Below are 14,442 nucleotides of genomic sequence, written 5' to 3' on the forward strand. Positions count from 1 at the left end.
ATACCTGGAAGTACCCCAGGTGCCTCACTTACTCAGCCCTTCCTTCTTCCCTCAGCCATTCTTCACTTACAGCCTCACTGGTTTCTCTTACGGAATGACATCATTGGAAGCAGTCTTTTCCTTAGCAATGCATGCGTACGATTTGCACATGCTCTTATGAATTTAAAACCCATGTTTTAAATTTTAAGTTTCTTTATAGGGGGTGCGATACTTTGCTCTTACTTTTTTGATGAATGTCTTTTTAAGTATTTATTTTTATTGGAAAGGCAAATTTAAACAGAGGAGAGACAGAAAGATCTTCCATCTGCTTGTTCAATCTCTAAATGGTCAACATGGCTGGAGCTGTGTCAATCCAAAGCCAGGAGTCAGGAGCTTCTTGTGAGTCTGCCACATGGGTGCAGGGTCCCAAGGCTTTGGGCTGTCCTCTACTGCTTTCCCAGGCCATAAGCAGAGAGCTGGATGAAAGTTGAGCAGCCAGGACACGAACTGGTGGCCTAATGGGATCCTGGCATTCGAGAGAGAATTAACTAATTGAGCCATTGTGCCAGACACTGATGAATTTCTTGTAAAGGCTTCAAGTTCTTGGTATTTTTAAGATACAGTTGTGGGGCCTGGTGTGGTGGCCTACAGGCTGAAGTCCTCACCTTGAATGCGCCAGGAGCCCATATGGGCACCAGTTATAATCCCAGCAGCCCTGCTTCCCATTCAGCTCCCTGCTTTGAAAAACTAGAAGTCCACATGCAAAAAATACCTTAAAACTTACACCTTTTATAAAAATTAACCCAAATGGATTATAAACTTAAATGTAAAATGCAAGAGTATAAAACTTCGAGAAGAAAACATAGGAAAATATCTGTGTCTTTGAGTTTCATTATAAATTTTATTTACAACACCCAAAGCACACAACACATAAGGAAAACTTTGTACATGGGATTTAATTAGAATTGAAAGTATGCTCTGTGAAGGCCATTATCATAGAAATACAATTTACATACTGGTAGAAACATTGTTAAACTTGTTGTGATTTTAAAATATCATATCCACAACATTCATAGATTCCTTAAAAAAAAACTGGGATAACAGACCAATTCAAAAATGGGCAAAAATTAAAGTCTTTCTATTCTATTGAATTGCTTTTGTTCCTCTTTGAAGCATCAGATAATTTGTGTGGACTTACTTCTTCACTGTTCCAATGACTTATCAAATATATAATAGTTGTCCTATAAAATTGTCACCTAGTGACAATGTAGCCATCTTAGTTGGCGTAAGTACATTCTATATCTGTAAGGGTGAAATAGACTAATGATGCATTTTTTCAGAACACATCTCTGTCATTAAGTGAAGGTGCTATTGCAAGTAGTGGTGAAATTGAAATTTCAAAATGTCATGGTAATTGACTTTTGTATATTAACCAGGTATCCTGTGATCTTACTATACTTCCTGAATAGTTCAGGAGTCTTGTTATTTCTCTGGGATTTTTCTATATAACAATACCCTCTGCAAATAAAGACAGTTGGAAGTCCATATTTCCTACTATTTTCTTTTGTCTCTTCCTGTATGGTTGAGCTAAGTGGGACTCTGGCAATTGATGAATAGAAGTAGTGAGAGGGGGACATTTTTGACATCTTCCTGGTAAAAGGGAGAAAGGATTTGGGTCTTGCCTTTATGTGTGATATTGACTGTAGGTCTTTGCAAGCTGTTATCAATCTGAGTGAGTTCTTTCCTATGAATAGTTTCTGCTTGCCATGTACTATGAAAATGCTACTCGCGTTCTATAATTTAAACTTTATTTTGTGCCCTAGATTTTTGAAAATTTACTTTGTGTGACATAAAAAAGGAGGGAGAGACAGAAAGAAATAACTGAGTTACTGCTGCACTCCCCAGGTGCCATCCACACAGAGCTGTACAGGCCGGAAGCCTGGCTGTGTGGCATATCTGTGAAACAAAAGTGAACAGCATGCAGCTCCACTTCTGGGACTGTTTCGACTGTTTTCCTCTGTGAACAGAAAGCTCTTTTTGTTTGTTATGCTCTAGATGGACTCTTGTCACTGTTACAAACAAATCATCTGCTCATTGTTAGCCTTGACTGCAGCAGCAAGCATGGTATAAATTTTTGTTGCAGGGAAGGTTGGTGGAGGGAGTGGGCAAACATACATCAGACAGGAATAACAACTGACCATTACCCAGAAAGCTTATTGCTCAGATGCTTTCCAGCAACCATGGGGCAATTCAGGGATTGGTATTAAACGGCTAAGACCCAGATGGAGGTTCTGAATGTACTGTTATTTTATTGATATTCAAGTAGGGTCAGCTCACACAGATGGCCAAGTGAAAGAAGTTCATAATTTCCACACTTGTTTGTCACAGGAGACTTTTATTTCTCAGATTGGCATTACAAATTAGGAAAAACTTGGCTAGAAGCAAGTGGAATTCCTCTGGGAAGAGGATTTAATTGGGAATGTGCTCTTGGAATTTCTGAATTTGAAGAAGTCCAATTGTTGACACCACAGCAAGTATTTGGAACGTAGTATTTGCCAACCATGTGAAAGCAGCGTCATTTCCAGGCTAGATACTGGGCTAGTTGGGTGCTAGGAGTCTGTTGTCTCTCTTGCTCCGAATTGTTTAACCTGTTCTGTTTTTCCAGATACGAAACAGTAATCAGACTTTCCATTATTTGCCTCACAGAATGGTGTGATGACAGAATAGAATATCGTGGGTCTGAGATTCTTCGCTTGTTTTCCATTACTTGTAGGCTGAAATCCAAATTCCTTAGCCATCTCATAGTGGCTGAAAGGCTAGGTTTTGGAGTCCAGTGGATGCTGTGAGCTCAGATTCTGACTGCCACACTCAGCCATGACCTTGGATAGTTTGCTTCATCTTTCTAACCTTCAGTCTTCTCTTCCGTAAAATGGCTGTTGGGGTAGTGCCTTCTTTGTGAGAGTCAGTGTGTGAATTAGACGGGATAAGACATGTCCAAGGCAAGCACCACAAACTGGTGTACTTTATTTGCTCAAAAGTTGGTAGCTGCTGTTCATATCACCAGGGCATACAAATGCTTGCCGCTTAGGCTTTACATCCCCGTCTATCATCATTGCTCTCCCCAATTCAACCTACTTTATCCTGAGGAGTCCCCTCTATGGTAGCACATCCCACTTCTCTCTTCATTTGTACCCACTGTATGGCTGTCACTCTGATGGCAGAAATGTTAGCTTATACATACCAGGATCCCCTTTAGTTAATACACAGAGGACTATAGCCAGTTGAATCCAGAAAATAATATAGAGGGACTGGTGTGATGGCTCAACTGGCTAATCTTTTGTCTGCAAGTGCCAGCATCCCATGTGGGTGTCAGTTCGTGTCCTGGCTGCTATACTTCCCATCCAGCTCCCTGCTTATGGCCTGGAAAAGCAGCTTAGGATGGCCCAAAATTTTGGGACCATGCACCTGTGTGGGAAACCTGGAGGAGGCTTCTGGCTCCTGGCTTCAGATGGACTCAGCTTGTCCAGTGCAGCCATCTGAGGGAGTAAACCAGCAGGTGGAAGATCTTTCTGCCCTTGCTGTAAATGTCTTTCCCATTAAACATAGATAAATCTTTTAAAAATAAAGATTGTATAGAATCAAACTAACATAGGCAAAATATAAACATAAAAATTGGCCATCAAATATATATTCAGTGAGTCAAGATTTCAGGAAATGAAAACTCTTGAGTATGTGAGACATCTGAAATGTGTAGTTTATGTACTAAATCAGATATCTACACCTGTTAGGCCTCTTGAAATTAAAAGGAATCATAAATTTATAACACATGTCTGACTTTCTGGTTTCTTTTGATCAGGTTGACGACCTAAGCAACACTAAATTTCCATTACTGCATGAAAGTGGCTGGTGTTCACCAATTATACCCATTCAGCACTCAAATGCTAAGTGACACAGACACTCAACCTACACTCACAGATCTTTGTGTGGAAACCAGCAAAAAGTTTATTCTCAAGAAGATGATTTGATAGACAGGGCCTTCCCTCTTCCTATTCCTGATTTTACTCTTTCCCAGTGGGTGGTGTGTAACTGATCTACCTAGGAATTACAAGCAAGCAGCTTCACCACCTATCAGTTTGTCCAGCCACATGAGCTCCATCCTGTTTGTTCTCAGAGGTGACATCTCTACTGCCTGGTAATAGTCTTGCTGCTGTTGGAAGCTGCATTCAAGGCTACCACTGCTAAGTTCAATCTGTGCTCCTGCTGAGAGTCCCCGAGGTCAGTGAACATGAATTTGAGTGATGTATGAAGAGGGTTGTTTGGGTGGGACAAACCTGGGTATCTTAGAACCCTAAGAACCACAGGAATGTGGCAGAAAGGAGAAGAGGACTGCACTGTGCCAGGAGGGTGTGTGGGAAAGTATGAAACATGGGCATCAGACCAGTTCACAAGGCTTTTTGAAAAAGATATTCAAATTTCAATCATCTGTATAATTTGATGAAAGCGTTGTCCTCTCCTATGCCTACAAGTACATCTTGTACATTCTCATGCTTTGGAGAGTGCCCACGAGGAACAAAGGGGAATGATTTAGCAATAATCTGGGCAATTTTTTCAATATAGACACCCTGATTGACTATATCAAGTTATGTTTGGGAACTTAAATGATATACTTTTTGTTTCCAGTGAGTGAATTGAGCATAAAAATTGCTGTATCACTTTACTCTGCTTAGTCTTCCATTTATGCTGTGTCCATAAAACAAAGAGATAATACTTTTTTTCTTGGAGCAGACTGTGGGAATTTGAGATTCTTATCATAGTTGGAAACCAAATGTTAAACTATACCAGATTGGCATGTCTTGTTTTCACTTGTCATCAGCTGTATTTTCTTGAGGCCCCTGAGGAACGTTCAACAGTGTATTCTTCATGCACACACATGGGAGTACAGCAGGAAAATAATCAAAATACCTGAGGAAATTCTCTATCATTCAACTCATACAGGCTTTAACATGATTTATGTGAGACTCGGCAACCTCTCGTCTCTCTTTGAAAATAAAGCACATTCAAGACACCTTCACAGGACATGCACTGATCGGCTCTTGCCATTTCCTAGTTGTTGTGCTATTGCTTAATCTTACCCACTTAAACATCCAAAAGGAGGCTGATTCCCAAGAGGCAGAGTGCCTGATGTTGCTGACCTACCTCCATGAGTCTTGGGAATGCCAGCAGCCAACATTACAATGTCTGAGTTTCAGTAAGTGATAATAGTTTTCTGTATCTAATAAATGGTTATAAAGAAAACAGTGCAACTCAATAAACACGATAAGTAATTGAATGTAAATAGACAGTATTAATAAGAGGATGACATAACAGTGATGCTAGTTGCATCCCCACATGACTCAACCATAAGTATTCTCATCCAGTCTGTACTTCTCTGTAAAATGGGCTTGCTGAGTTAATGTATACACTCCACTGAGTTAATGGTAGTGTCCCACATACAAGTACTTTAAAAAATTTATTCACTTAAAAGTCAAAGTTGCAGAGAGGAAGAAGTAAGGAGATCTTTCATCTGCTGGTTCATTTCCCCAGTGGTCCCAAAAGCCTGCGCTGGGCAAGGCCAGAGCCAGGATCCAGGAGCTTCTTCCAAGATTATCACATGGGTACTAAGGGCCCAAGCACTTGAGAAAATCAGCAGAAGCCTGGCTCAAGTCATTAACAAAGAGCTGAATTGGAAGTAGAGCAGCTAGGACATGAGCTGATGCCCATTTGGGGTGTCGGCACTACAGGCAGGAGCTCTACCCACTATGACACAGCATCGGCACTTTCTCTATAGCTAATATCTCTTTTTAGGTAAAATGGTTTTCAGTGTCTTTCTCACTCTAATTTCCTGACCCAGCTGAATTTGGTCTCTTATAGAAGGTAATCATTCACCTTGCCTCACAGAAGCTGTGACCCAGAATTGCATTCGCTTTTTTCCCCTAGGGGATGGGGAGACTATCCCTAAATGGAGTGCCTTCAGGGCAGCACCCAGCTTCTTCATCCTTTTACCCTCCCAAATAGGTAGAGTAGGACAACACTTCAGAAAGTTCATGGAAGCTGGAATTAAAAAGTTAGTTGATTTGGGTGAAATCTATGTATATGAAAGGTCTTCACTATATGTCCCAGCTATCCCACTCCTGGAAATATATCCAAAGGAAGTGAAACCTGCATATAAGAAAGTGACCTGGAACTTCATATTTATAGCCTGTCAAAAGAGGAATGGATAAACTGTGGAACATCTATTCCATGGAATATTACTCATTAACAAGAATGAAATTACACCATGTGCAACAAAATGGTCCCAACTAAAAACCATTAAGCTCAGTGGAATAAGCCAGTCCCAAAAGAGACATGTCAAATATTCTCTCTGATGTAAGGCAAACTTCATGCAAAATACAAGATCAATAGATAAGTACAGACATGTTTACCTATATATATATATATATTCTGATAGATGGACTATATAATGGAGGTTAGCATACCTGGAAGTAAAGATAGCTTGCAGTATACATTTCTACTCCAAAATAAAGGGAGCATTCACAGTGAAACAGTTAATATACCTCAGTAATATGATGATAGTTTTGCTGCCTTTGTGTATACCTACAATGATGCATGTGGATAGCAGAATGTTGAACTTGTAACTGTTGCTGGAGGACTACAGTGCTGGTGTAAGGAACTGGTGCAGATAGAAGGGAAAGGTGGGGAGGGAGAGGGGATGGGATGGGGGAAATCCCTATAGCTACAAAACTGTATCATGGAAAACAAAGCAATGAAACAAATCACTGGTAAAAACTACATGGATTTTTTTGGCCTGAAAATGAACTTGTTTCAATTTTAATTTACATTAATTCTTTAAGCTTATTTAATTGTAATTTCTACATTTTAAAAAAACCTTGTAATTCCATATGTTTATGAACATTTTGAAGTATCCTTGTTTCTTATCCCCAGCCTCTTAATCATAGGTTAAGATGGCTGAATCCAGTGCAGTAGAGGTGCCTAATGAGGCTAGTTACATCAGCTCCGTAAGACTTCAGTTACTACTGTGGATGAGGATGAGGATTTGGATGAGTTACAAGATTTGTCTTCCAGTTTAAAATTGACTCTGTGATTTTATGTCTTATAAAACATGGCCAATATGTACAACCTAATGTGTAGGGAGCCTTATTTTGGATGATGTGGAAAAACAGAAGCAGCAATTCTGAGTTTGACTTAACTAAAATATTTAAATTTTATTGATGTATTTATATTCACTCATTCTATACTTCAGAAAGCATTGTCAAATGAAAAAATAGTCGCCTATTTGGGGATGAGCTATTTCTCTATTTACTTGGTAGGATGAACTCTGAAGATTGTAGCAAGAAGATGAACAGTGATTTAGATAATATACTATCATGAGATCAAATAATTTGAAAAGAATTGAAACAATGAAATCCATTAAGGCACCATCTTAATGACTAGCCAATGTCTACCAAAGCTGTTACGCATTTTCATACAGGACAGCAGATCTTTTCGAAGAAATTTTAATTCTGCATGCGTGGAATTTGTTTCCTCTGAATAATGGATCTCTCCCACTCTGATGTAGCTAGACTCCTTTCTTTTAATACTGCAAATGCTGGCTAGGTCAAGTGTAAGATCGTCCCTTTCTGGAGGCCTTTGATGGTGCGGAAAGCCCCGCTTCTCCTCTTCCCTGACCAGACCTGCCTTGGGAAGCTCAGAGCTGTAGGGCCTGTTTTGCTGCTATGATTGATGTGTGCTGACCAAGGTTTAGATGTTAATGGCTCATGTCTCAGAGCCATGTGGTTGAGAGAGCACCCTAAAAGTCATCCAGTAATGCCTGTTCCAAGATGGATTTGTATGGAAATGCCCCTAACATTCCACATCCACTTTGACCTCTTTTGCTGTTCCATGTGCCCTGATTTGCTTGTGGGTTCATTCATAAGCACATACTAGACACTTGGTGAATCCCCTACGCTATGTTGGGTTGTACAGGGAAAGATATGTCTCTTATTCCCTGAATTGATTTCCCAGCATCATTTTTAAAAATTTATTTTTATTTTAAAGTCATAGTTTCAGAAAGAACAGACAGATTGAAAGATCTTTCTGCTGTTTCACTTTCCAAATGACTACAGTGTTCAGAGCTGAGCTAATCTGTATCCAGGAGCCAGGAGCTTTTTCTTGCCTCCCACGTGGGTGCAGGGACCCAAGGACTGGGACCATCCTTCACTGTTTTCCCAGGCTATAAGCAGAGAGCTGGATGGGAAGTAAAGCGGCTGGGACATGAACTGGTACTTCTATGGGATGCCAATGCCTGAAGGTGGAGGATTAACCTATTGAGCCTTCATGTGGACTGTCTTTAAATTACTCAGTGTGAGAGGCTTGCAAGGCTACTCCTTTGCTGGTCTTAGCATCTAGACAAGAAGCTACATTCTAGAGGTTCAGTTTTTGACTTTTACTTTGAAATAATTAGTTGCTAAATTTTGTTAAATGTTAGTATTTACCTTCCTCAACTATCTCTTGTGCTCAGTTAATAGTTCCACCTGTTAGCTTCTCTTAGTTTCTTAATGGCTCAGAAAAAATTCAAAACAAGGATAATGCCTTTGCAGTTTTAAGCTTTCTGGCAATCATTTTCCTATCATTAATTACTATATCTGCAGGTGAATTTGGGAAGAAAAATTTTTATATCTCTGCGGCTGATAGCAAATAGCAGGACGTGGCAGCTCTTAAAGAATGGGGATGGGCACAACTTTCCTCCTGCCATATTCTATTGATCAAAGCATTGCAGGCCCAACTGATGTTCGAAGGAGGTACAGAAATAGACTCCAGCTCTCACTAGCGCCATGATAAGGAATTTATAGTTGTTTTTAATCATTTGTGCTTCGTGCAGCTAATTAGCATGAAGGCTGGTGTTAGCAAGCAAGAGAGGCCTGAATAGACTTGGGGACATGGGCAAAGGATGTCTCTTGATTGCGGCTAATGTCACGGGAGTTGTTTCCTGCATAATGAACACAGTAAGGTTGGGTTCAGCAAAGATTTTTGAGACCTGGGGGTTCTCACTTTGGGTAAGGGGATTAGGGTTGGGGAAGGAAATGGGAGAGTACTTCTAAAATTTCTTGGAAAATGGAATCAAAAGATAAGCTTATTGTGGTACAAAACAAATCAATGCAAAATTTTGTAATACGTACTTTGGACCTTGAAGAACCCCTACATATATTGTTTCCTTCAACGGTATTTTTTATTTTCAAATTTATTTGAAAAAGAGAGCAAAGCAGAGAAAGAATGAATTCTTATCCCCTGGTTTACTGGGGACTGAGCTGGGTCAAATCTGAAAGCCTAGAATTCATTCCAAGTCTCTGACAGAAATGGAAGGAACTCAACTATTTGAGTCATCACCACTGGCTTGCAGGGTCTGCATTGGTAGGAAACTGGAGTCAGGAGCTGGGGCTATGATACTCCAGTGTGGGGAAGTGGGCATCCAAATTGCTGTCTTAACCACTACTTGAAACACTTATCCCTAGTGGAACTATATATAATATATATTTATTTAAAGGTGTGGGAGAGACAGATGGATCTTCATCTGCTGATTCCCTCCTCAAATGGCTGCAATGTCTGGGGTTTGTTCAGGCCAAAGTAAGGAGTCTCAAACTCAATATGGATCCCCTGCAAAGGTGACAGGGCTTGAAGTGCTGGGGCTGTTTTCCATTGCTGTCCCAGGCACATTTTCAGGAAAATGAATTGTAAGCTGAGCACCCAGGAATCCGAAATGATGCTCTGACATGGCACACCAGCATTGCAGGTGGAACCTTGGTCCTTGGCATCACAAATTAGCCTCTCTAGGGGCACTTTTGTTAAAGACCCAGACCACAACCAATGTATCAACATAGGGCTTGTTTGTCAGGACAGCCAATCCCTGTGTGGTAACATCAACCCCCTGAGACATGATCTTAACACAGCAATGGTTTCTTCTCATTTACATCCAGTTCCATGTACATTGGTGGCTTTCCTCTTTTGGCACTTTATGTTGTTGGGACTGAGGAAGATCAGAGATGAAAGCAGTAATTGGTTCTTAACTGCCTCAGTCTGTAAGTACACCTGACCGTATCTCTGAGTCCTTTGGAAGCAACGAGTCATATGACCTATATCTAAATGCAGAGGAAGTTGGGAGATGCAGGAGAGCACATGGGAAAGTTGTAAGCTTTATCTCTATCCAACTAATGTTAGTGCTCCATATTCTATAATTTGGCACAGCTGGAGGTTTTTACACAAACCTGCAGAACTAGGAGAAAATCTTCGAAACAAAAATTCACGGAAAATGCATCTTATAAAAAAAATCACACAGAAATCCAGGATTTGCATCAACTTAAACTTTAAAAAGTTTACTTATTTTTGTTGAAGGCAGATTTGCAAAGAGGAGAGACAGAAAGCTCTCCCGTCCACTGGTTCACTCTCCAAGTGGCTGCTTGCCAGAACTGAGCCAATCCAAGGCCAGGAGCCAGGAACTTCTTCCAGGTTTCCCACATGGATGCAGGATCCTAAGGCCCTAGAACATCCTCCACTGTTTTCCCAGTCCATCAGCAGGTAGCTGGATGGGAAGTGGATCAGCTGGGACCCATCTGGGATCTCAGCGCTTACAAGCAAGGATTTAACCACTGAGCCATCATATCAGGGCCTTACACTTTTTAATATCGTTTTCCGTGAACTACTGGAAATTAGCCTAATGTTAGCCATCACATTAGAAGTATTTCTTATATTAGGTAAGAAATTCAGTTTTGTTAATTTTTTGGATGATGTTTTTTACAAAGCCAGTACTTGCATCCTTCTATCCAATGAGAATCTGCAGTAAAAAATTCTTTTCTTTGCCCCCAGTGAATAATCTGGCCAGTCCTTGTTATCAGGTCATTTTGTTGTTCTGGTAAAGACTGATTACATAAGACACCATCTCCTTTCCTTTGCTGATTTTGCCAAACGCATATTTCTTCAGGTAATTGTTGCAGCGATTGCTTCAGCGGCTGAAGTCTAGACAGCTTGTGCTGATGGGCGACAGGGCATTATCAGGACTTTAAAACCATCTTGTGAGCATTTTTGAAAACAAACGAATGAAATTCACTTTTTCCCATCTAGCAAAATCCTGCTATTCTCCCAGGATGAGAAATTAAGGGGGATTTTCTCAGAAAAAAAATTAGTAGGGGTGTTGTTTTATTGCTGCTGTTGGCTACTTCTGCCTGGCTTATTATTATTATTATTATTATTATTATTATTATTATTATTTTCTTTTGTGGTGCTTTTCTAACATGGCAATTGGTGATGAGGACTTCTGGACCCAGAGACTCCTGGTTCCGGGAAAGTGGCTCCTAATTTTCTTCTGTTAATGAGAAGACATCACTGACAAAAGCCTAGGAATATGGGATCCACCCACTCTTAGCAGCTTTAAAGCAAGTTTCTATTTCAGTTTTGTCTCTTAAAATTTGCAGGCTTAATATTGACACTGCTGATTTGTTTAAAGAGCTTGACGAGATGTTTTCTGTAGCAACATGCATGCCAGTAGCAGTCACTGGACATTGTTGGGTAAACTAAGACTGCATGCCATGATTATTAGAAAGCTCTTGAGTTAGGTACTTTGATGCTGTGGTTGAGATGGCCTCAGTTTATACTTAGAAATTTTACAGGAGCTCTCCTCTCTTTCCCACAAGAATTTAGTAACTACCAGACAGGAAGTGTCTTTAAATGAAGTGACAGGTCAGCATTACTCTCCCCGCTGAACACGTGAAGAACAATTTCATGACCTGCCCAGTGCATCCCAATGAGTCAGGAGCAGAGTTGGGATTAAACAGCACTTCATACGCTGAGGCCAGAGACCCTTGTGTAACTCTGAAGTTAAATCTCCGGAGGCAGAGACACTCCATTTGTTTAATGTTTGCTGGAACAACAGGATGATGCAAATGACTATGTAAGACAAGTTGGCTGATCCATCTCAGAAGGGCAACCGACGATCTGGGTGAAGACATGCTCCAGGATACATCAGGTAGCTTTGTGCATGATATGGTGGAAAGAGCCAGAAGCTAGAATGAGAAGGAATCAACTCCAGTGAGAGCTCTGTGATGTTTGGTCATCTTCCTTGACCTCCGAAGAACCTCAGTATCTTCACTTGGAAAGTGTGCAGCATTGATCAGACCAGACATTCCGTAAGGTTCGAGTTGGCAGTGCAGAACCTCACAACTGTTCTTTCTCTGTTCAGGAGGATTCTCCCTTAGGCAAATTATAACCACAAATCCTGTTTTATAGAGCTGTTTCTAGTTGCCACTTGTTAGGCAAGATGGCCTCCTCCACTGTGACTGCTCTGGAGTGTTTTATGTCTCTAGCTCTGCTGAGGAACGCAGCAGGGAACTGGGCAGCCAGCTTGTCCGAGAGGAGGCTGGGTGCCCGCAGCAGGTACAGACCTGTCCAGCCAGCTCCCTTCATAGCCTGCTTCCGTCCTTCCCAGGGTTAGGGAATGGAATCTAACCTGCTTCCTCCTCCTGCCCACTGCCTCCTTGAAGGGCAGGAGTTCAGGCATGGGAGGGTGCTTGTTAGGCGATTTTGCTAGCAGCTCTGGTTTCCACTCCCACCCCCATGCCCTTGGGAGATCTGTCTTGGGACAAGTCTGGCAGACTTTGCTTTCTCAGTGTCTGTCTCTTGCACTCACGCCAAATGTGAAAAAGGTGGCACCAGTGTGATCGCCATGGTACCCCTCCTCCAACTCTCTCTGGGACAGGGAGCTTGTTGTGGCTCCAGGGTGAAGCATGGAGCTGGGAGTCCAAAAAGGATGTTCTCTGCAGAGGCCTCGGTTCTTTACTGAATATCCCCAGCCCAGAGGCCAGTTTCACATCCCACGAAAAGGCTCTAAGAGAACGTGTCAGCAGCAGTGACTCCTGCATGTCTAGACAAAGAATTGATGTGAGATTCACCAGCCAGCAGCCAATCTGGTCTCCCTGGGTAAGCATTTGTTGGCTGTGTCCTGGGCACTTGGAGTTTTAGATTAAAAACTTCAGCTCGAAAATTCAGACAGGGTTTTTGTTTTATTTGTTTTTTAGGAAGTTCTTTCAAAAGGTCCCTGATTTCAGTATCAGCTACTATATTGCTTTTCTTCAGCATGATGCTGTCTGAATTCTGCTGTGTATTTGTTACATCAAGAAACATGTACCAAATATCTGCTGTTAATGTATGCTAGGGTAGAGCGAGGCACCATGCTAGGCTCTGCCATAGCAAGGCCTCAGCCTTTCAGAGTTTATAGCTTCATGGAAAGCACTGACCACAAACAAGTGTAACAGGATCTTTCAGTCTCAGTTTCGGCTGAGGCACCAAACAACAGAGCTATAGGTGTCGAGTTCCTTGACTTTCTAAACTCAGGTGCTAGCCTCCCTCTGCAGACTTGGAGAAAGGGTACCTGGGAACTGGTTCTGCCAGTCTGAACCCTTCAGTCACCTCTAGGGCACCAAGGTTCAAGTGCAAGTAGGGAGGATTTCTGGGGAGCATTGTCTCTGGGACACCTTCAGGAGGGGGTGTGTCATCTCCCTCAAACCTACCAAAGAGGGGCCCCTTGGGGACCACTCACAGCACCATCCTATGTCCCCTGGAGTTTCCTAAACTTGGGGTCTCATGTCTGCAACATCACAGGCAAGGGTTGGGGCCATAAAGAGAAGAGGGACTGTATTGAGGGTGGATGTGAGTTCCAGCGAGGACTGGGCCTGCATAGACCCTGAGCAGTGGGCTGGCTCATCCCCAAGGCAACTAGAGGAGGAGGAAGGTGTTCAGAGGTAAGATGACTATGGGAAAGAGGCAGGTCCCTGGAATGGAATGACAGAGTGAGAAGACAGGGAAACTCTTAGAGTCTGACCTGAAAGAGCATTGCTGGGCAAGGTGGCTGTGGGTGAGGTATTCACAGGGATGGGAGGCTGGGCTGTGTGCCAAGTGTACAGGTGCCAACCCCAGATTACAGCCATGTCTGACCAGTCAGGCCCATCTCCTCTCTTCTCAGTCGGCTGCCTCAGCCCAGAAGCACCTGGAGTGAGGGAAAGCTGTTAAGGCCGCCTTTCCAGCTTCCAAGGTCAAGGAGTTAGGCTCTGGCAGGAGTAAGAAGTTGTAGGTTGACTTGGGTTTGGAGTTGGGATGAATGCCATCGAAGGAGGCGGAGCTACTTGCTTATGATCTGGAAGTGACTGGGATAGTGGTGGGACTGACTGCAACCCTTCTCCTGCAGAATGAGAAGGAAGGGTGAAGACAGCTGATCCAAGGGAACAGAAGCGTGATGGGATAAAGCATTCTCTGCGCCATATTCATTCTGGTTCTTTGACTAACATAGCTGGATTGCACTCATAAACAAAACTGTTCTAAACCCATGCTCTTCAAGGCTCATGACAAGAGCTGATCGTTCTAGGGAGCCTTGTAGATCGGGTG

This window comes from Ochotona princeps, chromosome 28 (assembly GCF_030435755.1).
Source record: "Ochotona princeps isolate mOchPri1 chromosome 28, mOchPri1.hap1, whole genome shotgun sequence".
NCBI lineage: Eukaryota > Metazoa > Chordata > Mammalia > Lagomorpha > Ochotonidae > Ochotona > Ochotona princeps.